This window comes from Kryptolebias marmoratus, linkage group LG1, assembly GCF_001649575.2.
Source record: "Kryptolebias marmoratus isolate JLee-2015 linkage group LG1, ASM164957v2, whole genome shotgun sequence".
NCBI classification, from domain to species: Eukaryota; Metazoa; Chordata; class Actinopteri; order Cyprinodontiformes; family Rivulidae; genus Kryptolebias; species Kryptolebias marmoratus.
In genome coordinates this window covers 27,907,357-27,928,742 of record NC_051430.1, presented here as the reverse complement: position 1 = coordinate 27,928,742, position 21,386 = coordinate 27,907,357, and positions in this window count along the sequence as shown.

Here is a 21,386-nt window from a genome sequence, read left to right as displayed (position 1 = left end):
TCTATTTCTGAGAGGCAAGCAGGAGATCAATGACTCTTGAAGTCTGAAAACCCTGCAGAACCATGTACAACATATTTTGTCCTGCACTTTTCTGGAAAAATCAAATGTTCAGATTCTTATTAAAGTGTGAAGCGCTTGAATAAACTTCATGCAATTTTTTTCTTTTCTCTTAACAGGATCGTTTCACCATTTTGATTTCTGTCAAGTCATACCTTATCCTTCATGTCGTGTTTGCTTTGTTTAGTTAAAACATCTCTGAAAAACTGCATTTGGGTCCTTTAACTATTCAGTTATAAAAGTTGCATGCATTTAAAACTATTTATGTACAGCTTTCCCCTCCAAAAACTCCAGCAGCTGGTCTCCTCAGTTCCTAGATATTCACTGACTTGTTAAAAGTAGAGGAAATGTTTCACAGCAGTAAACGTTGGCCCTGTTCCAACTTGTTAAAGATGTGTTGTTGCCACAAAATTCAGTTACCTTATTTTTTCTTTAAAATGGTACAGTCTCTTAGTTTAAACATTGCCTATGTTTGCTGTGTTTCATTGTGAATAAAATACAGGTTTAAGATTTGAATATCATCCCAGTCTGTTTTTATTTTAATTTGCACATCGTCCCAACTTTTTCATAATTATGATTGTATTCATTTTCACCAAAACTCAGTCTGACAGTTGCTTTTCTGGTCCCTTCCAGGTTCCTGATATAAACATGAGTGCGAGACGACTGCTGCTTCTGCATCAAAAGAAAAGAGGACGCCGAAGCACTGGGCAAAACAACAATCCGGCTCTCTATCCTCTTCCAGCCATGGCAGAGTAGAAGCAGCATCAAAGCCTCATGTCTCACTTTAATCTTCTGGCCCAGTCTTGTGATGATCTGGTCTCTTCCTGACTGGATTGACAGTGTCATCCAACCTGAATCTGGGTCCCGGTGGAAGGAGAGGAAGCATTAAGAACTCTAAGTGGATAACTCTTTTCCTCACACATGCATCTCTGTTGTCCTGTTTTGTCTTTAATCTCCTTTGTCCTTATTTCACACTCACGTAACTGGCAGAAACTTACACTGGACGTATGATCAGCCATGGGAGGAAGCAGGAATATGTTTGTAATATGATGCCACCAAGAAGAAATGGCAGCTAATCAGAGACATCTGCTCCTTCTGGGTGCCAGCATCATCTAAACCTAACACAAGCCAAACTGCTTGATGAGTGAAAAAATATCCTGCACATGGTCATTTCTGGCTTTTCCCCTGCAACAATTTCTGTCTATTTTTTCTGCCAGCCATCAAAACTTAAAACAAAGCAAGAAGCCTTGGGCTTAATGTTATTTCTCTATAAGACATTAAAACATGTCCAGCTTCTGACAGCTTATGTTTTGTGAATGCAATCGTCACTGGGATGTTTGTGACTGAGCCATTCTTTGTGATGGGTATTTTTCTCCCTTTCAGTCCTCTCCCAGAGGAAAAAAAAAAAAAAAAAGCATGTTGAAAGACCAAGTTTGAGAAGTGGAAATGTAAGGTTAAGGAAAAGGGCATTGTGGAAAGTGAGATAAATGCTCCTAAAATGTACAGGTGCAGCTTTTTATTTCTTTAGAGGTAAAGTATAAGTTGTATTTTTTTAAAGGTAGACTTTTAGAGAGACTTTCCAGTGAGCACTGTGCTGGGAATAATGACAAACAACAAAATGATGAAACAAAAGTTCTTATATTTTAGTTAAAAACGTTGAGTTTTAAAAATGGACCGAATAATAATGTTTTGTCTGTGGTGGATCAGTGGCCAAATTGGTTCTGTGCCCATAAAAGAATTGTTTTTTTTCCACTTAGAACCCAGTTCAAAATCCTGCAGCAACATTTAACTAACCTGATTATTCCAAATTGCAAAGCTTGAAAATTCATAATCTCGTCTGTATTCTGTCTTCCAGCTTTGATTTTTTTTTTAATAACACAGCAAATGAATGAAACTCAACTTGAAAGTCAATATAACATCCAGAGATCCCAGACATCAATATACAAACGCAGCAAGGAAAACGAGTCTCTAGAACTGAAATGTTTGAAGTTAACTTAGCTACATCTACTAAGCTTTGGTGGGAAACTTCTTCTGTTGTTGTCTCAGTTAGTTTGAGATGGACACAAAGAAGCAAACAGGTTTAACTAAAATCCAATATCATGCAACCCATCAGTCTGATTCATTCGATTCAATTCAACTTATTTCAACGCAATCCGATTACAACTCAGTTCAATACAGTCAGAATCAAAACTAATCCACCAAACACTCCCATCCTGAGGTTCCAAATCAATGAAATATAAAACACGAGTCAAAAGGGAGTCATGAGCGGTGATAATATTTACAAACTGTTTAAAGTTTCTTAAATTAATGGAATGAGACTAAGGCCCCGTCCACACGGAAAACCAGAAAATGAGGCAAATGTTTTAGTAGCTATGCAACGCCTCTTTGTGGAGCTGTAACAGCCATGAAAATACACCAGAAACAGAGAACAAGTCGTGGAGCACGCACTCTCAGATTGTTAACACAAGAAGAAGAAGACCAATACCAAATACAAAAGAAAAAAACAAACCCTTTTTGTGAATTGATGACAAAGTGGAACGTTTCCTTTGTGTCATGTTAAACCACTATTGATTGCGAGTCGTGGCAGCTCAAATCTGTGGACATAAAAGTTGCTTTTCAGGCACAGCGTTCAGCAAGAGACGTTTAAAAACCAGCATTAATTAATTAGCATTCATCACTTCAATCAATGCTATCAACTAAACCAGGTGTGGGCATCAACCCCAGTGAAAGCCTGTTGGACTCACCAAATATTTTATTAGCAGCAGAACCTGAATGCATGGTACTTGAAATAGTTTGATTTATTGCAGTTCTTTGCGATATTGACATTGTGCTCATTGGTATTGCGATGATGATAAATTATGTATAAACTGTGCAGTGCTCACAAACACTTGAATAAAAAATAAAACATGCAGGTGGTTGAATATAAAGGGGGACAACACAGACCGTCACACCCATTTAAACCTTAAGTCTTTGTGATCTTACAGAAGTACGCGAAATGAGCACGGATGGTTTCCTGCGTTGTGTTTAAATTCAATACTGTTTCTAAGTAAATCAGCTGTGGGGTGGAATAATTTGGGTTTGTTTCCAGGAGGATAAGTTGGGGATCTGTGTACTGCTAACCAAAGCATTGCTTCTGATTTCCTTGTTCAAAGGAGAAATTAGGTTTTATTGTCATTTTCCTATTTGCTTTGTTCTTGCTAGACCTAACCAAGTTTTTGAACTAAGCAAAGATTTTTTGGGCTTGAAAGTCTTGCATTTGTTCCTTTCTATGACTGCATAACCCAAAAGCAGCCATTTTACTCAAATGTCCTCTTCACATCTTTTATGTAAACTGATTTTCCACGCACACTCTTCCATGGTAAAAAGGTGTTCTTTTCTCAGGGAGTTTATGTTCTGCAAAGCTATAAGCACAAATATCACACCATCCTAAATTCGAAGACAGATATACTGTAAAACGTGTAGCAATGAACCTCATTTTGGCCTCAAGTTCAAGGTGGCGGAGTCTCTTTAATGACCTAATAATTCATTCAGTTTTGCAGCAGTGTCACATCACAGAGCACAGATGGTGGTGAGCTGAGAAAAGAGTCTTCCCCACGGTTTTATGTTTTAATCTGGTGGGAAACCAATTGTGCCTGACAGATTTAATATAACAAGATTGAGCAGCGCTGAGGCACGGTGTATCTGCACCCTGCGCTTCTTGACGGGCTGCATTCGGCATCAAATCTGAACTTTCCCCTCAAACAGTAAAATATGTTTCTCTTTTTTTCTTGACAGATAGCAAAAACAAACTTGTGATATCACACATTTTCCTTCTTTGTGTTTTTATGTTTTAAGTTCTGTTGTGATTGATGTCATTCTTTTACAGTTTGGCTTTTAAAAACAACATTAAATGTGAAAATAATCAGTGAAAATTATTGTAAATTTAATTAAATGAGAAATCAAGACTTCTTTTTAGTTGACCTATTATTTATAGAAAATAACAAAGACTTGACATTTTATTCAATTTAAATATTTTTTAATCAAAATTTTTATTTTTAATTCATTAAACAGACAATTTATGAATCTGAAGTTTGTAGGTTTTCTCTTTGCAGATGAACACACCGCAAAAGATAAATACAATGAATGCATTAAAGCCTACAATGAGTTGGGTTTTTTTTACAACAGAATAAAAACTTATGATTAGAATTTGATTTTTCACCCAGGCTGGCTGCCTCCCATTCAAGCTGAAAGATCTGTGTGTTTTCTAAAACGAAACATTTGAAGAAAGGAGTTTGACAGCATGGGTATTACACTGTGGGCCCACGCTGGGAAACGGTTTTCCTTTGACTAGTTACATTCATACACACACGTACTCTTGTTCCTAAACACAAATAGATCAATACAAAATGTTTAACAGTTTTGAAAATCTTCAGGAGAAAAAAAAAAAAATCTATATTTTGAAAGTACGTGATGAAAGGGACTTTTTTTCTTTTTACTTCTGGTGCTTGGGCATTTTTTTAGTTATTTACTGACTTCTATTTATGATCGAAACTCTGAGCAGCTCCGATAAGCAGCAGGGGAGAAACTGTAAAGTCAGAGTTGTACATTTTGTGGAAGGCTCAATTAGAGTAATTGCTTGGAAATAAAATCAAGGCTGTTTAGCAGAGATGTCCATAAATTCCTGCCGATGGATAAAGCATCATATGAACCTTTTCTTTTATTATCACAGTAAAATCTAATTTGATTCTCGTCAGCCTGTTCAACATCAAGGACAAGATGTCAGTGTTGATCCTCACCTCCTCCCGCTTCACCAGTTCTTCCTGGAACAGCGCAGTGGAGGAATAATTTGAGAATGTGTGCACTTTTTGACTGAGTTGCAAATAGACCCTAAGTGCCTCCCTGCAGTCGCTGCCACACATGATTACCAGTGAACAGATTAAAGCAGTGAGTGATGCAGCCCCCAGGGGCCGAAGCTGTCCGTCTCCTCCGTCCCTGCCACTCTGACCCTCTCGTTAGACCAATTCTGCGCAGTGGACGGAGGGAAACAGGAAGTGCCAGCGGTGGTCTCCTTGCCAGCAGCGAATGTGTGTGTATTAGCAACCCCCTTTGGACTTGCTTTATCATTGTCAGCTTTGATCCATCTACTGACTCAACAAAATGTTTTTTTGTTTGTTTTTTTCCAGTTATTTTAAAACATGTCACGGTTTTTAGTTCATAATCAAAAGCGCAACAATGAGTAATGTATGCCCTTCTTGTAGAATCAAAAGCTGTCACGTAAAAATTGTTCAAACGAGCTTCATTTACTGACGAACTTCACAAAACTGTCTCCATTCAAGCGTATTTGAGAAGTATATCATTACTCAGCAGCAAACTTGAGTCTGGGTTTTGGAGTGTGAAATCACTCAACTGGATTGACTCTGCCATTTTTTTTTTTATTATTATTTCTGCAACGTAATCACTGGATAATGGGCTGAGAGCCGAAGGCGTGTTTGCTAATTTCACATCAATTAATGCTATTCAGGGAGAACCCATAATTGATTGCTGCAATACTAACACAGTCCAACCATACTACTTTCATTTGTCAGCACAATTAAGGGCTTGGGGTTTTAGATCTCATCGTAAATCTTAATCAGGAATCTTCACATTTATAAGTGGGAAAATTAAGTCCTGTTAAACTCCTTTTGTTTTTATTTCTTCTGAACCAAGTCTGACAACAGAGCTATAATCAGCAGAAAAAGCCTTGGATAGACAGCAATGACTAGACAGATTTAAAGTTTGCTCTGTGATGAAGAACAGGAGATCAAATAAGGAACTCCTGCAGTCAGCATTTCTGTGGCCCTTCTTGAACAATCACAAAGATTGATGATTGAGATGCAAGAATATTAGCCTTCTGTTTGAGTTATACACAATTCAGTTATCAGGAATATTTCAGCCACCATGAGCAGCACAAACCTGCAGAAAGCATCCGAAACAGACATTGGTTACCAACATGCTTCACAATGTTGTGTTTCCTTCACTTCAGTCTTTTGTGAGCACTATTCTGGGAAAGCATACCAAAAACCTCTCCTCTTTGTGGGGATTTGTGAATAAAAATGGGCATTTAATGTGAAACTGTGCAGTATGTTAACATCACACTGTCAGCTTCAAAAATGAGCTGGTTACAGTTTTCTGATCCACAGTATAGAAAAACAAAGTGCGTTGAAACCGCATTAAAAAAAATTTACATTGAACTGAACTTGTGTGGGAGCTGAGAGCAACATTCATCATCAAAATTCATACAAAGTTTAAGAAGTTTCTAAGAAACACGTCTTGAATTCACGATTTTATTCAATTAGAGAGTTTGACTCTGAGAAATCAATTTAATATTCAGAGAGTCAATCTGAACTTTATTTCTTTTTTATGCGAGGGACACAGACCTAACAGAACACTGCATGAATAATATATATATATATATATATATATATATATATATATGATCAGCTTGCAATGAATGCTGCTCAAATAATCTTTAATTTGCAACCTAATCTTATCAAATTCACATCTCATTTTGTGAGTCCACGATCGTCAACACTATCCAAAATAGTTTTTTGTTTGAGATCAAATTGTTTAGAATTTAATGCTTCTTTTGGTCATACTTTGCCATCAGTGGATTTTATCTGTCACATAGTCAGTGACAGGAGCTCTTGGACATTTTTTTCTTGGTGTATCAACAACCATCATGACACTTTTATTTGTATATTTTTTTTATAATACACAGTGCAGAAAGTTCTGTCTGGTAAAAAAAATACTGCGAACTACAAGAAGAATGTAACTTTCAAAATTACTTTCAGGTTATTGTATGTTTTTATCAGATCCAGTATGCTGGTTGTACTGAGTCTAATATATTACAGATAAATTTGTGGAGGAAACCTTGTTCAGCTGAATGTTTCAAAGTCATGGGCAGAGCCCCTGAAGGACAGATTTAACACCTTGGAAGAAGAATGGGCATCCCTGGTGCATTCACTAACGGGGTGATGAATGAATTACAGCTCCTAAATTTAGCCAGGCAGTCTACCTTGAAATCGGGCTAGACTTCCATCTTAGGAATGCAGACAGGCTGAATATTACGTCAGAGGCTATGACCTCTATTTCTGCATTAAGGAAAAGGAAAGATTGATGTCTGAACAAACATTTCATGGTTGCAGGAATAATTTGTTAAAAACGACATGTTGCTCGCACATTTGCCTGAGTGGTCGCAGCATTTAGTCAGGAAAGAGATCACCTGTAACACGTGTAAAAATAATGCAAATGTAGTTTTATCCAAAAACATCCCTCATCCTATAGAGCTTTTTTTTAAAATTAGATTATTTAAGCAAAGAAATGTTACAAGTTTTGTAAGTTTTAACAGTGTCCTAATCACTTACAAACCAACATGACTTGAATGAAATCATCCTTTTAACTCTTCAGGTGCATTTTCTGTTGCTGCTGCTGTCATTTTGAGTCCTGTGAAATTAGCAAAAGTATTGTGGTCACACTTTAAAATATTTAAAATGAAACCCGGCTAATAACAACAAGAATATTGTCCTGGTTTTGGGAGTTTTGGTTTGTGTTGTTCTGTTTCCTGTTTGTTGTTTCAGCCTGACATGTTTAGGTTTTATTTTCCTTGTGTTTTTTCCTAAGCTTTCCTCCTTGCCTTTTTGTGCACACCTGACATTTATCTGTAATCCTCCCACCTGCGTTCCCTCACTAATCACCCCTCTCTGTTGAAATTAGGTTTAGATTTGAATCAGGTGTCAAAATCCTCAAAACTGAGTCTGTTCAGTCTAACGTTATTTCCTCACTCCTGTTTATCTGGTTGTTAAGTTTCATTTATTAAACATTTTGGGATTAACCTGCCGCCCTGTCACCTGTTCGGTCTAAAACAGTGGTGCCCAATCCTGGTCCTGGAGGTCCTCCATCCTGCATGTTTTTGTTGTTCCCCTACTCTTCAAGTTCTGCAGAAGCCTGTTAATCACTCATTCATTTAAATCAGGTCCTTCACAGCAGGAAAAAAAAAAAAAACTAAAACATTCAGGGTAGTGGCCCTCCTGGACCAGGACTAGACACCACTGGTCTAAACCATCACCAACAGCTTTACAAATATAACAGACAATAGAAAGTAAGAGGCAAGACTATGTTCAGGGATCCATCTCCAAATAAAATCCACACAGTGTTACAGTCTGGGGTCCCAGTGCTCTGGCATCCCTAACACCTCCTCCCAGCAGGAAGTGATTCAAATCTCTGCCTTCAGCCTTTCTGACGGAGTTATGTGTGGATGCATTTTATATTTGGAGACTTTTGTCCATCTGTAAGTTTGACCAATTGTTACCAAAGTACTGAGGATCTGAACTGTGGAGCAGCTCAGCCTGAAAGTTCTCATCAAACTTCTCTGCTTTCCTGTTCGGTTTGTTCTTTAACTAATCATCTACAAGTCAGTGATCAGAACCATTTCATATTTTACCTTTACTGCTGTCATGGTCTTTGGATTACTTTGTTTGTTATTCCCATGCTAATTCTCTTGTCTGTTCGCCTCTCCCCTCACAACTGGCCCTGATTTGTTAATCATCCCACCTGCTTGGGATCTGTTTACTCTCTCAGCATGTTTCTGTAGTTCTGTTGTCCCCCCAGATCCTTGTTGTTCCACTTTTGTACTTCTTCCATGTTGGTGTTGTTGTTTTGTAGTTAGTTTAGTGTTTTCAGTAACTCCAGATTCTTTGTTTTAGGACTGCTGCTAGATCTTTTATGTAATAAAGTTTGATTTTTAGGCTGGTTCCTGTCTAGGTAATGTAGAAGGAATACATTTGAGTGACTGTGTTGTTATCTTAAAATGATCTGTTTTATTTCACTGTCATGGTATTACAGTAATAAATCCATCCATGTTGTTCAGGAGGGATACACACTAAACCAGCAGTTCATAAAGTTGGGGTTGGAATCAAACCGTGGGTCGTAAAACAACAATGAGTGGTCTTGAAATAATTTTTAGAAGTCAAATATTTTTTTTAAATTATTGTGAAAAGTACATGTTTGTCATAATTGTTATAAACTGTAAAAAATAAAATAAAAAACAACAGACATAGTTTAAGCAGCTGCTTAAGCCGTTTGTGCTGATATTATATCATTGTTTTTTCAGAGTTTTTACACTTCAACCAGCAGTATTTGGGATCAGAAGTCTCTGCTGCTGTGAGCGCGTGGAACAGATCAGAACCTGAAAAGTTTGGGAACAGCTGCACTCATCAGTCCATTCCAGGGACAATCAGTGTAACCCAAATAAAGCAACCCATTTTCTTTAGTGCTTTTTAATGGCCACTATTTTTCTACACTCAGAGAAGGGGAAAGTGAGGGGATATTTGTTTTATGTTGAGCTTTACTACCGTTTACTTGACCTTGAGCAGATTAGAAGACTTAATACCAAAGTACCTAAATGGATATGAGGACAGCCTCTGCCAGTTGTTCATATAATGGCTGGCGTTCAGTCCATTTTTAAAAAAAAAACTGCAATGGGGACTTGTAGGTTTTGCAATTATACCTGCAGGGTGTGTATTTTATGAGTCAATCTTTCTTCCAAATGAAAAAAGAAAAGTATTAGTAAATGTATCTTTTTATATATTTCTCATGGCCTCGGCATCATTTTCTGATTATATAATTGGTTTTAAGTGTGTAATGCTCATGTGAAGCATTTATGGGAACTTTTATTGAATTTGCCAATATTTGCAAACAGATTGAGGTTCAGAAATAAGTCTCCATGGGAAGCAGGGTTGTTCCTCCAGGATGGTGGGTCGATAATTCTCTATAAAGTTGTTTCTTCTGTAGAAATTTGAGGGTTTTTAGTTGTTCTCCCAAAATTTAAAGCTTCTTTTTTGTGTGTGAGTCTTTGATTATATTCTTTTTGCAATCAAAGAAATGTATTTGGTGCAGAAGAACCTGAAAAAAATAAAATAAATATTAAAATAATCTCTTAAATGACTTGATTTGTGTGTGTTTGTGGCTTTACTCATTTTGAGGTTTAATGTTGCTCTTAAATAAAATATTATTAAATAAATTTAATGGTTTGGTTTTGTTCTGGTGTCCTTTTATCTTTAGTTTTATTTAAAGTTACTGTTTTATGTAGATTTAGTACAGTATTTGCTTCAGCTCCCATTTTTATTTAGTAAACCCCATTATTCTTTGTTAATCAGTTGTCTTCCTGTCCTTATTTCACACAAATTCAATTTGTTTTCTGTTGCTCAGCAGCATTTTTAGTGTTGTTCTGTTTGTCAGCATTAAAGACTTTTAGTTTTTACCCACCTGCCTCCTGTTTTGGATCTTTTTCATCACATCGTCCACTTCATGACCTGATTGGTGCTCAGCTGTGACTAATGTGTAAAAGGAGATGGACAGGAAAGGGAACAAATACATCCTGCACCAAACAAGCTTATATATAACAATATATGATGCTCTTCTTTTAAAGCTGATGTTAATTTTGTCCAGCACTCATTGGATTTCTGAATTTATGATTTGTGTGTGCATTCTTTCCTTCTTTAGAGAAATGAAATTAACAACCTCTTGCTCCTTGTGTAGTTTTAAAAGAAGGAAAATGCAGGAAACATTAGTGAGAAAGCTCCCTTTCCTAGTCTAAAGATGAAAAATGCTGATTGAGAAGAGTGATGACACCTCCTTTTGTCCTAATTTACATTTAAAAAGGCTACCTGGAAATAGGACTGTTATGAGTAATCCAGTTTCTTTTTTTTTCGGTGATATCACATTTGCTTTGCGCCTCGGGGTTATTCCACTCATAAACACTTAAAATATGTTTTCACCGAATAATCAGCAAACCTTGAATATTACAGACATGACATGTAATTGTCAAGCACTTTGTTTGTCGAGATATTTCAATGGCAAACCATTAAAATGGAAAATGTGAATTCAATACTTAACTCTGAATAAGTGAGGTGAGAAAAACAAGAAGTGCTGAGTGAGGAAAGGTGCTTGTCTCTCAGAGAAATGTTTCCTTTGAAGTCAGTAATGACACAAAGAGGCGTGAGGAAGAAACGTCTCAGATATAGGCAGAGAAATGCAAATGTTTTGCTGGGATTTTATACATATTAACATGGTTTAAAAAGGATGAAATGCTGTAAGATTGTTGGAGAAGTCTTAGTGAAACTCTAGTTCTAACTCAGTGTTTTGTACTTCTTTCATATATCTTTCCATTTGGTTAAACTAACGAAACAAAGTCACTCTGCCTACAAATGAGGACTTAAAGTTTGCAACTCCAGGGATTGAGCAGAAAAGAATGGAAAGTTTTCCATCTGCAAAGGTCAGTAATTCTCATCCTAAATGTCTGGGTCAGGCAAGTCTTTTGGGAAGTTTCTGATCTCTTCAGAGACTAAGATAAATGTTTCTGAATGAATCTGTCATTCTTCAGTCATGGCACTAAAGCAGATATTTCATGTTGACAAGACTTCAGTAATACTTACATATTCATGCAGTCATGGCAGTCATTCAGTTTAATCTTCAATCAAAAGCTAACAGGCATCTATCAGTTTTTACCAATGTCCTTCAGAGGGACATCAGGCTAATCCTTTAAATTTCTATAAATGTTGTGGGTGTCGGAAAATGTTTCAGCCTTGATAAACAAATGGAGGATTATTAATAAGCTCTTTAACTGCCAAGACTGAATGACAGAAGAGCTTTCATCCAGGCTAACAGTCTTTGTTTTGACCTGATGATGAAATATTCATGATGCATTTTGCACAGTTTAGCTTGATGTTGAATTTTATGTAGCACAATAAATAGTTCCCAGCTAGATGACAAATAGATAACCAAATTAAAGTAGTGCACTGACCAATGCAACAAGCATGAACTGGCTGTGGGATAATGTCCTCTTTTTAAACATGTGAGCAAGTTTGGATTTGCAAAGTTGTATTTAAGCAAACCACAGGACTTCTGGAACAATGTCCTTTGGACAAATGAGACCAAAGTGGTGATGTTTGGTTATAATTCACAGCAACAATTGGGACAAACCAAACACAGAACATCAGCTGAAACACCTCACAGTATGGTGGTGGATGGTTGATGAAAATGCAAACCAAAATTATATGTCATGATGGAGCGCAGCCAACCCAATATGCAGACTTGTTGTAAAATAAAAACAGATTCTTTAAAAAACAAAACAAAACAAAAAACAAAACAAGAAAAACAAAAGGCTGACTTGAACCAGCCAGGAAGTGGAGAAAGTGACCAGGTTTTGAAGCTGAGGGTAATTAGGGGAAGTGGGCACAGGTGAGTGATTACAACTAGGAACAGGTGAAGATGGGCGTGGCAAGAAGACAAGCGATAAACGGAAGAGAAGTGAATGATGACAGAACACAAGAGGCAGAAACAATACAAAGACAAAACATGAAAACAATAACCCTAAATACAAAATAAATCTCAAAGAAAAACAAAACAAAACCCAAATCCTGACATTATAAGTATTTAGTGTTTGGTGTGACTGATGTAGTCTTGGTGCTCACGTGACCGTTTTAGGAGATTTGTGCACTCTGACTGCAGTTGAAGCTCAATATGGCAGCAGAAGGCTTCAGTGTTTGTTCTGAAACAATCCTGTCTTAAAGTAAATTATGCTACAGATGCTCTTTCACATAGGTCACCCATCACTCAGCATTCATAGGAATCAGTGAGTCATGAATGCCCCTGACCTTCACATGTTTATTACTTTCTTGCACCACTTTTTCTTGGTGCCAATACCGATGTTTTAGGAACCGCTGCCACACCTCCGGTCCTCGAGCTTTCACAGTTTGAACCTTGTTTAAGTTGCTCAAATCTTTATGCTTGTTAATGTCTCCAGTGTCCATTTTACGTTGCTACTAATTTACATTAAAACTTTTTATTGTGTAAGTATTCAAAACACACAAACACCTCAACTTTTATTGAAAAACCATTTTGTGTTTCTATGTATACCAATGTGTTTTAAAGACGTGCGACCAAACCACGGAAAAAAAAAATCATTTTTTGGATCAGTGTAGAATAAATAAACAGAATAAATAGGCACAACAAAATCCACTTTTGCATTTTTATTGCCTATCTTCTGTTTCTTTGGCATGAAATGAACAAACAAAAAAATCATTTCCATGTTTCCACTGCTGGTTGGTGAACCAAACAGTCAAACCAAAGATGAAATAAAAAAAGCATGTCTGTCTATGAATCAGTTATGTGTCAGTGTGTGAGTGGACAGGACAGCCTCTTCATGCTTGGTTAGCTTTCTCATATTCAGCTGGGCAGAAGGTTGAGCCCAGGGCCGTTAAATCACATTGAAAAGGTTGGTCTTGCTCAGCGAGGTATTGTCTTTGGTTTGCAAAGTTTATTTTTTGTTATTTTTAGAAAAGAGACAGTCAGAGCAAAACAGACAAAAAGAAAAACAAGTGGAGCTGCTAATCCTGGCTGTGGGGACACCAGTCATGCCAAACAAATGTACGATGATGAAAAGACAAAGTTGGTGGTTCCTTTTTTTCCTTTGGTGCTTTGGGAAGTGCCACACTGGATTAGACCCTACATGTCTTGCTCGGGTATTACAGCTGACATTAAGAAAGCCGTTCTTCATCTCTATCACTGGCGTGACTAACCAGCACCCCCACAATGCATTGTGCCCTGGGCCTGAACACCCCCACCCTAACAAAAACAAACAGAAAAAAAAATAAAAATCTCTCCACTGGCCAGAAACATCAGCAAGTACAGAGACAGGATTTATCAAAGCTGCGCTCACGATGTGCATCGTCAGGCCCGGCGGTGAGTGAGAGGACAGTTTTCTTCTTGTGTTTGCCAACTGCTCTGACTGGGGAACATGTTCTGCTGCGACACTGTGATTTCAACTGATGCGCTTTTCCCTGTTTGTGTTGGAGCTTCTACAGAGTCTATTTCACAACCTTTTGAGGTTTTGCCAGGAATGTGTCCCGTGAAAAAAACCCCAGCTGTCTACGCTATCGCTAAAAAGGAGCTCAAAATGAGCATGTGAACGTGCTGCAGGTTTTTGGGAAACACCAACCTAGAAACAACAGAAAGGCTCTGAGAACTGACTAACAAATAGACAACAAGCTGAACAACTGCAAAAAAAAAAAAAAAACACAAGTTAAGCAGATTTTCCAGCCTGAGAGATCATCAAATCATATTGTTCCTGTTAGAAATCTGGAAAACCTGCGCCGGAAGATAGTCTGCACATAAAAACCAAACAGACCTTTTTATGGCTGCTGTCTAAACTCTTAAATTAAAATAGTGTGCACCTTTCCCAGGAAGGGAATGAGAACTCATTGATTTTGTATTTTTACTTAATTACTAACATTGAAAAAAAGAGGTGGAGTTTAAGGTAATTTCATTGTAAAAATATGAAGACAATGTAAATCATTTCTAACATTTTTAACAGTGCAGACAGACTAAAGCAACCTGAGTTTCTCTATATTAAATACACTTTGTGTGATTCTTTTCGATATATAAATTTATTTGATTCAGTTTCTTCAGGATTAGCATTTGGGTAACATTTTAATTCTAACCAACAGCCTGAGTTGACTTTTCGAGTGAAACCAAACAAATGCAGCTGTTTAGACTTTCCTTCTGACAAATAACCGTACAAGATGTTTTAGTGTTTCACTATAAATCACACAGCAAATAAACACTGGGCCCATCAAGGCTGCACACACTTCAGAGCCCCTCGACATCCTTTCAAATCACTGTTGTCAACATCTCAAATCTGCAACCATAATTTCCAGCAGCTTTTTGCAGAAAACGTGACAGGAAAAATATAGAGAGGGCAAATTTCCCCTCTAAAAGATAGAGCCTCTCTCATGTTTTAGTGTCTATTTATTCAGCTGAAAGAAAAATTTTAGGATGCAAGGAAAGTTTGACGTGCTGAGAGCATTGTGCTGCTTTTATTTTTGGTTGACTTTAGGGACTTTATGCAAGAACTGTAACAAATGAAACTCCTACAATATTACCTGCAGCTTTTTCCTCTTTTCAAATGTTTCAGCACTTTAAATGAGCTGACAACATTGTTCCACTATCACGCTGTTTTAAATCTGTTAGAACAATTTAACATTCTGAATCAGTACGAATAAAATCACACAACAACACTTTAAAACAGCATTTCCCCAGACATAAAATAAAATTTTATTAGTGTAAAAAACCTTTATAAATCGGCTGTGACAGTGCTTAAAAATATTAAGAATTTGTTAAAAGGATAAACTATTTCTACAGAATATGTCATTACTTTTATATTTAGTTCATTTTCACTGCATTCTGCAGAGAAAAAAAAATCTCAATGTGATTTAACCTTCAGAACCAGTTTGTTAAAGGAAGGAAAACCACATCAATATGTCCACGGCATTTTGCATGAATAGTATACAACGTCTTGCACATTTTCCATCACATTTAGACACATTTAAAAGTGTGTTTACCATTGAAGTGTCATGTCAAGTGATGAGGATAAAGTTGAGGATAAGGTGAGGACAGAACAGCAGGACACTGAGTGTGTGAATAAAGTACAAAGATAAAGAAATGGAAAAACTGCATATGGGTAATAAACAATATAAAAAAGGATGCTTTTTGAGACATTTTAAACTCACAAAATGCAGGTTTCTAACAATGATATCAGTGTTTATATTACTCATCATTTTCAGGGTTGTAATTCTGCAGTGTTTTGGTAAAAGTTAGGAGTGCTAACCTTCTTCTTCTTTGTGCCTCTCAGCAGCAGATGTCGAATCTCGCCGGGCTGCAACTGGCTGGTGAAAGGCATTCATGAGTGCATTTACAGAATGTCTCGCAACTTTCAATGACGGCTATCAGTTTTCATGTCTGAGCCACAGCAACACCTACAAAAAAGTTTGCGGCAATTTTTCTCTTAAATTAGTCAAACTGCCATCACTGGCATCTCCAAGCCATTTAAAATCCATCCAAATGACGTTGTAGGCGTCTCCAACCTGCGTCAAGAGTGCTAGAACTGTATTCTGACACCTGCATGAGAGCTCTCCTGACAGAAAATATCCAAGGCAAACGTCCGGGTCTAAAAGCCACGCTGATGATGAATAATTATTGAAAAACTGGTTCAAATTATGTTCTTTTAAGAAGTGTAGCTCTCAGCTGCTGCCACAACAAATTTTAGCTCCATATCTGTCCATTTGACCGAGTTAGAGCCATTTTTGTGTTAGTTATGGTCAAACCAGCTGTGGCAGCCATCTTGAATGGGTTTGACTCCAAATGGTATACAGTTAAAAACCCATCCTCTGGTTCTTGTGATATTTTGCTAACAGACACAAACACATGATCACCCTGTCATCACTGGGGGGACTTTTCTTGTGAGTTTATTTCACGTTTCCCTGTTTTCCTGTTTTTTTGTGCTTTCAGCGTATTTATCAGGTTTTTGTATTATTCTCTGCCAGTGTTTTATGTTTGTTCAGTGCTAAGTACATCTTTAGCCTGGCATTTCTAGTTTTTGTATTTTCCAGGCCCATAGTTTCCTCCTGTTTGTTCAGTGTCACACACCTGTCAGCCGTCTGTAATCAGTACACCTGTTCTCACTCACTGAGCGCCCCTCCTATCAGATATAAAAGCCTTGTTTTCACTCTCTGTTAGCTCCTCATACAGAGCTTTAACCATCTTAGTTTGGTGCACCTATAATAAATATGTTTTTCTTTAATTACACCTGCCACATGCACTCTTGGGTCCTCGTCAACCACCAGCCTCCCCAGTTGTTGCACACCTGCCTTTAATGGTGATAATTAGATTCAACTAATTTATTTAATATATTACACATATGATATATTTCAATTTGTTTTAATTAGGACAATGAATTAGGTCTTTATGTGAGGCTTTTTGTATCTCTGCTGACAGTTCGAGCCGTTCACCGTATGGGAGTCTATCACATGCTCACAGCTCCCGTTTTATAAGGATTCTCATGGCCGGAGGGGAGAGGTTTGCTTGTGACGCATGTTTCAGAATATTTTTTTAAAAGCACCACTTTCAAACATCTGTTTCATGTCCCAGCCTTTCAGCATGACCAAAGAAATCTATTTACTCCTGCATGGGGTTTCGTAAAGTGTCGTCTATCTGCAGCGAGCTTCGCAGGATGACAGAAAATCTCCTGTTCACTCAAAACTTGTGGCACAAGATAAAAAAAAATGATTTGTGCATGGCATTATAAAAAAAATCCCTATCAGGTGCTGATGAAAGTTATGTTTTTTTTATTAGATTTGTGTTCTCAAGCACCTTAAAGGGGCAAAACATTCTGATTATAGATCTATTTTTAATTAGGTATTGATCATTGAATGCAAGTTGATGTTTAAACAGCTGCATGGCTTATCTTGCTGTCAAAAAAGTTGTATTATCCACCGGTACTGTTGAAAGTAAGGGAAAAATAAGCACATAAAATGCTGAATGCATCTCTTTCCTTTCTGCTGCTGGTTGAACTGATTATTTTAAAACATCGCATCATAAAGCAGTAAACATATTTTTACGGGAATTAAAGTCTGATGAGATGAAATGGAAACAGATAAAAGAGGCGACAGTGTTATAATAAATGCAAAACAGAATAACTAGTTTTATTAACAAGATAAAAATCTCTTTCTGATTTTGTTTCTTATCATTAGATTGTTTTTGTGTATTCCTATTAAATCTGGCATTAAGTCAGACGACCTTATAAATGGGACCTTAGTAGAAAAAGTCTTTATAAACAGATAATTAGTTTTTTGTTCTGTCATTTACTACTTTGGATTTCCACAGCCTCTTTTTTCATGCGCGGTCTCAGGGTGGCTCACTAAACCCCTGATGTGATCACGAGATTAGGATTTATTTCTTTGCTCCTTGTTTGTAAGACGACTGTTTCTCTTTTTCTTATTTCTGCAGAATGTTTTCGTTTGAACTGCTCCCATCTGCTGTTTTAATTCTTTTTGTTTGTATATTCAGAAACAAAACTGATTTTTGTTAATTCATGTACACATTTAATAAAAATGTGCTTTTTATAGTGTTTTTATACACAAATATGGGTGGAAAGGTGTGACAGATTCAATTAAAGCACCTGTTTTATTTAGGTGAGCTTGTAAAAGGTAATTTAGCTCATTTTTGCCATTTTTAAACACTAAGCTTTCTTCTACCAAGTAAAAATATTTGCTGCTGGTTTCATTCAGAGGTCTGTGAATGAATCCTCCAGGTCCAGTGGCTCAATTCTGTCTGTTTTTAGCAAACTATTTAATGAACCATTGGATGAATTTTAATTAAACCTTCATGAAATAATCATTGGATGTGAATCTACAAAAAATAAATGTTTGGAGCCAACCCAATTCAAGATGGCTGCCACAACCAACTTATCTTAGGAAACAGAAGAGTAGATATGATTCAGTTTTGCAGACATTGAGCTAAAATTTGAAATGGTAGCTGAGAGTCAATAACAACACAAACTTTGTGTGAGGTTGTATATTACGTTACAATATTTATAAGACTTGATATAACTCAACATCAGATGATCTTAGTCCAAAAAGGCAGAAGGCAATATGCATTCCTTCAAGGAATGCTAAATCTTTAAGTCAACACGAAAATCAAATTGGGTTTAAATGTTGCATCTTCAGTTCTTGAGCTGCATGATATTTTGTCCCAAGTGTCAGTTTCCAGGAGATGATATGAATCTGAAGTAAAAATCCTCCGTGATGTTTTCGTTTTGATTTCAGCTCGGAATATTTATGCACTCAAGTAAACTTTACAGGAAGATAAAATAAAATAGCAGATGAATTTCCATTTCTGTGTGTTCGTCATGAATCGCTGAACTGAAATCCTTCCTGTTTTTTGTTTTTTTTGGAGTGCAGCTCTCTGTCATTTTCTTCTTGTAGGTGGTTTGATCGGTTTGTTACTCATATTCCTGCTTGATGACTCATGTAGCTATAAGCATAATGTGACCTTATTGTATTTGACACACTTTGAGAAAAAAATCTTCTCCTCTCACTTCTCCTTTCATTAGATTTTTATGGTTTGTCGGGGTTTGTTCTTACGTTGTGTCTTATCTTCATACAGAACATGTTGTGGTTGTGATTTAACCCAACCTGGAGTGACAGTCTCCCTTATCTCATGTCCCTGAAATCGTAAATGTTGACTTATACCTTAAAGAGACAAGGTTTATTGGGAAAACAGGTCTGCTGTTCTGCATAAAGACGTTTGTCAGCTTAATCACTGATCTTCGTGGTAAATGCAGGGATTCCAGCCTCCGTGACACAGTATCGCATCTTAACTCAACATAAAAAGCCACCAGTTTAAGAAAATCCCTGAAAAGTTGTTTTGCAGAAACTTTTTGCAACAATTCAAGTGTTTTTCTTCCTTTTTAATTTGACATAAATAAGAGTATTTTATATGCAAATGAGGGTGCACTTCAGGTCTGTGGGTTCAGTAAACACAATCACCTATATTTAGGTGGCACTGGCTGTTTAAACTGCACCAAGAGAAATCAACTCTTTAGTTATGTTTAATTATTTTAACCTTAGGATATGTAAAGATGGAAAATCTTTAAAGGGAAAAGTATTGCTGAGGGCTTTTATAAAAACTAACTAAAGGGGGGAAAGGCTTAGATGATGATTTTTGTGGTGCTTTTTAGAAAAAAAAAATGACAAAACTGAAAGGCTTAGCAGGGATTGTATTTTTGATGAGTCCTTTTTTTCTCCTGTTTGCCAAAACCTGGAGGTTATGAAAGATATTGACGGCTTCATGAAAAAAAAAGTCTTCATGTTTGTTGAGGAGGTTCTAACTGCTCTTTGAGAGACAGAAAAGCCACCACAGAAGGCAGATAAATGAAGTTTTCTTGTTCCTTGCGATTTGAAGAAAATCTCCACGGAAAAGAAGACGTTGAACATGTCCTTCTTCCCTGGCAGCTTTATTGTTTTTGTAGCCAGAAATGTCTGTTTTTGAACAGCACCAGTTTCATTTTGAGAGGAAATCGTCGCCACTTGATGAGTGCTGAGCCCGCGTGGAGCAGCTGCCAAACTATTTACTGACAAACGGAACAAAAGGAGGTTTAAGGAATCAGTTTTGTTTGTGTCGGGCTGTTTTATTAACACAACTCACTTGTGTGTGTGTTTCTATATTAGTGCAGATCTTTTTTTTTAATCTTTTCCTGAAGTAGCTGAAGTCATTTTTATATTCAGCCAAAAGCAGCAATAATATCCAACATTCTGATTGGTTTTTGAAGCAGTTAGCTAATAACAGGGCAGCAGTTTAATTATTAATTCTTGAATCTTGTCTGATAGCTGAGACCCAATAAATCAGCTCATGTGTCTCTGTTGCTGAACTGAATGATGATTTCAGGGAGACAAACACAGACCATCCAGTGATGGGAAACATCCTGCCAATGACAGAAGTCACTGATTGGCCAGACTGGCTTAGGGTGATTAACAGGTTTTGTTTTCTCAGATAAGCTTGAGGAAGATGAGCTACTTTACCAGGAACCACGTTAGGTTCTTCTTCCAAATACCAAGAACTGAGATCTATAGCCTAAAATGAATAAACACCCTTCTCAGACAATAAACGTCTATTCAATATGAATGGTGCCAATGCATGAACACTGAAGCATTTTGACTACTCTCCTGTTCAAAGATTTTGTCCCATCTCTTGTTATGCAGCTTTTAAAAATACATGTAAGTTATATATAAAAACATTTGTCGTTGTCAGGATCAGTGTGCTCTGGCTTTAGGTAGCAGTATTTTCTACAACACTGTCAAAATTATCAAAAGCCTGTGAGGAAAACAAACAACAGTGAGCAATGAGATTTTGTCCAACAGATGAGAAAACCCTGCCCAGTTTGGAGCTGCACAGCTCAGACATACTTCACAATCAAGACATCATTTGAAGCTTTAACAGGTCACAGAAAATTGGACTTTAAATGTTTTAACTGGCATTTTGATATCCTTTGGGACTTAGTTAGGTTTTATGACTTTTACAGATTTTTGCTTGCGATGTTCAGCCGACAGTTGATGATGTCATAGACGCTAATTTCTGAAACGTTTAAAACTTTCAGATCTTTTCTAAACAATATGTCCTTTCTCCCTCAACTCTCTTAAGTACCTATGCAGATTATATATCAAAACGTAGTCATTTTTGTCTTCTTTCACCCAGCGTTTCTCTCCTTGCCGAAGGGCTTACGGTTTCCTCTCAAATCCTCTCAGAACGCAGAGAGTGCACAGCCAAGCTTTCACAGACTTCAGTTACATTTTAGCTCAAAACTGGAAGAGAAGACTCTTTTTAACTTGTCAAATCTCCAACATGAAACACTGTAGGAGCATAAAAAATTCACGTGTGTGACCATCAGAGTCTTCTGCTGATCACGGTTCATGAATAAT